The sequence below is a fragment of the Narcine bancroftii genome, chromosome 1 (genome assembly GCF_036971445.1).
Source record: "Narcine bancroftii isolate sNarBan1 chromosome 1, sNarBan1.hap1, whole genome shotgun sequence".
In the NCBI taxonomy this organism is placed as follows: Eukaryota; Metazoa; Chordata; class Chondrichthyes; order Torpediniformes; family Narcinidae; genus Narcine; species Narcine bancroftii.
The window spans coordinates 45,644,598-45,648,132 of NC_091469.1; positions in this window are offsets into that span (position 1 = coordinate 45,644,598).

Genomic DNA, 3,535 nt, shown 5'->3' on the forward strand with positions numbered 1-3,535 from the left:
GGCAGAACCATCAGTGGTTGAAGACATCATCTTCAAAGGAAGCAAAAATCCTTATCCCAAAGAGTCTGAGAAAAGAGATGCTAAAAAAGATCCATGGAGGACATCTCAGAATCAAAAAGTGTAAGAAAAGGGCAGGTGATGTACTGGCCAAGAATCAAAAATGCTATAACAAATCAAGTATCAAATTGTACAATATGCTGTAAGTATCAAGCAAGCAATCCCACAGAACCAATAAAGCCACACCCAGCACCATACAGACCTTACCAGAAGGTAGGCGCTGACCTATTCAAATGTCAAGGGAAGGATTATCTGATAGTCACAGATTATTAGTCCCTGTATCCAGAGGTGTGAACACCACCACTGCAGATATTGAAATAACAGGTATGAAAGCCATATTCTCCAGACATGACATGGAAAGCGAGATCTTCACAGATAATGGATCCCAGTTTTGCAATTTAAAGTTCCGACAGTTTGCCAAAGAGTGGGACTTTGAACACACCATTCCCTCACTTTCCACAATCCAATGTTCTAGTGGAAAAATCAGTAGAGATAGTGTAAAGACTGATGAACAAGGCAAAAGACAGTGGAATGGACTTCTATCATAGCATGCTAGTATACCGCACAACACCACTCGAGTGTGGTCTGTCACCAGCACAACAAATTATGGCAATTAAGATCAAACCTACCCATTCAGGAGAACCTCCTAAAAACAAAAGAGGGGGAGAGAATGAGGAATTTCAAAGAACAATAGACAGAAAAGACAGAAAAGCAAGAGTATTACTTTGACAGAGGAACAAAAAACTGACCGGAACTCCACACAGATGACCAAGTAAGGCTAAAAGACAAAACAAACTTATGGACTCAGAAGGGAACTGTCCTTAGTGAAGTCCAACTAAGATCATACACCATTCAGTCAGATGAAGGTGCTGTCCTGCAAATAAATCGTTAAGATCTTCAAATGGGACCAGCCACAGTAGATGGAAAGATGTATACGGTTGAACAACCTGAATGCACATTTGAGAATACATTGTCTGAGGCAAAAACTCAGATTCAAGGACAATCAACCAGGAGATTGTCAAGACATGACATGTGAATCCTCCTAAGAGACTCATTGAGCAAATTTAAAGACTCCTGTTATAGAATGAAGTAGTGCTATCTTATTCGTTCTTCAAGTTTTAGTGTATGTAAATGTGAACACACAAAACAAGTTTTAAATAATAATGAAATAATGATAATAATGAAAATGTAAATTCTTGGTGTTAAAGTTAAAATTGCAGAGTTATACAAAGAAAACATGTTAGTTAAAAGCAAACTACTTTTGTTTCAAAAAGGGAGATGAAATGAGTGATCATGGTTACAAAGCAATTAGCAATGCTTTACTCAGACAGCTCCAAGAAAAGTGCAGAGAACAAAACAAAGGACTCTACATCACCTTTGTTGACCTCACCAAAGCCTTCGACACCGTGAGCAGGAAAGGGCTTTGGCAAATACTAGAGCGCATCGGATGTCCCCCAAAGTTCCTCAACATGATTATCCAACTGCACGAAAACCAACAAGGTCGGGTCAGATACAGCAATGAGCTCTCTGAACCCTTCTCCATTAACAATGGCGTGAAGCAAGGCTGTGTTCTGGCACCAACCCTCTTTTCAATCTTCTTCAGCATGATGCTGAACCAAGCCATGAAAGACCCCAACAATGAAGACGCTGTTTACATCCGGTACCGCACGGATGGCAGTCTCTTCAATCTGAGGCGCCTGCAAACTCACACCAAGACACAAGAGAAACTTGTCCGTGAACTACTCTTTGCAGACGATGCCGCTTTAGTTGCCCATTCAGAGCCAGCTCTTCAGCGCTTGACGTCCTGCTTTGCGGAAACTGCCAAAATGTTTGGCCTGGAAGTCAGCCTGAAGAAAACTGAGGTCCTCCATCAGCCAGCTCCCCACCATGATTACCAGCCCCCCCACATCTCCATCGAGCACACAAAACTCAAAACGGTCAACCAGTTTACCTATCTCGGCTGCACCATTTCATCAGATGCAAGGATCGACAATGAGATAGACAACAGACTCGCCAAGGCAAATAGCGCCTTTGGAAGACTACACAAAAGAGTCTGGAAAAACAACCAACTGAAAAACCTCACAAAGATAAGTGTATACAGAGCCGTTGTCATACCCACACTCCTGTTCGGCTCCGAATCATGGGTCCTCTACCGGCACCACCTACGGCTCCTAGAACGCTTCCACCAGCGTTGTCTCCGCTCCATCCTCAACATCCATTGGAGCGCTTACATCCCTAACGTCAAAGTACTCGAGATGGCAGAGGTCGACAGCTTCGAGTCCACGCTGCTGAAGATCCAGCTGCGCTGGATGGGTCACGTCTCCAGAATGGAGGACCATCGCCTTCCCAAGATCGTGTTATATGGCGAGCTCTCCACTGGCCACCGTGACAGAGGTGCACCAAAGAAAAGGTACAAGGACTGCCTAAAGAAATCTCTTGGTGCCTGCCACATTGACCACCGCCAGCGGGCTGATAACGCCTCAAACCGTGCATCTTGGCGCCTCACAGTTTGGCGGGCAGCAACCTCCTTTGAAGAAGACCGCAGAGCCCACCTCACTGACAAAAGGCAAAGGAGGAAAAACCCAACACCCAACCCCAACCAACCAATTTTCCCCTGCAACCGGTGCAATCGTGTCTGCCTGTCCCGCATCGGACTTGTCAGCCACAAACGAGCCTGCAGCTGACGTGGACTTTTTACCCCCTCCATAAATCTTCGTCCGCGAAGCCAAGCCAAAGAAGAATGTTTCATTAGACTTAGCTTCCAGCAGGGGGCTGACACACAGTATGTAAGAACTGTAATTGAGGCTTGCAGCCTCATGGTGCTGTTTACATCAACTTTATAAAGTATAGAACCTTTTCCTTCATCCATGTGTTCTCTAAGAACTCACACAAAGGAATACAAGATGAAACAGGAATGACACATCTTTGGTCTGAGCATGTCGGAATCTAAGATGCAATTTCAAATTCTCCTCTGAGTCGTACAGCATGGAAACAGCCATTTATCCATCTTGCTGATGCCGTCCTAAAGTCCCACCTGCTTTCAGATACCGCTTTTTCTTTGTTAACGTGACAACTGGTCAGTTTGCTCCACGGACAATCTTTCCTTTTTTTTCATTTGTACGGACTAGCCTGTCACGCTGGCAACACGTTATACAGAGAGGCTTGATCTGATCTTAATTGTCCCGGACCATCACATTACAGCTGCCCAACGTCATTCCACCCCACATTCACCAGGCACCCCGGGGCTCTTGATCCGATCGACCACTCACGGAGGGGCTCGTGATTCCCGCACTTTCTATACACTTCCCAGAGCATTTATTATGACATAATGTGACATTTTAAAATGAAGTGTGTAATGGATCTCCCATTTTCCCAATGCGCACGCGCCAACTGCACCCGCCTGAGCCTCAATGCGCACGCGCCAACTGCACCCGCCTGAGCCTCAATGCGCACGCGCCAACTGCACCCGCCTGAGCCT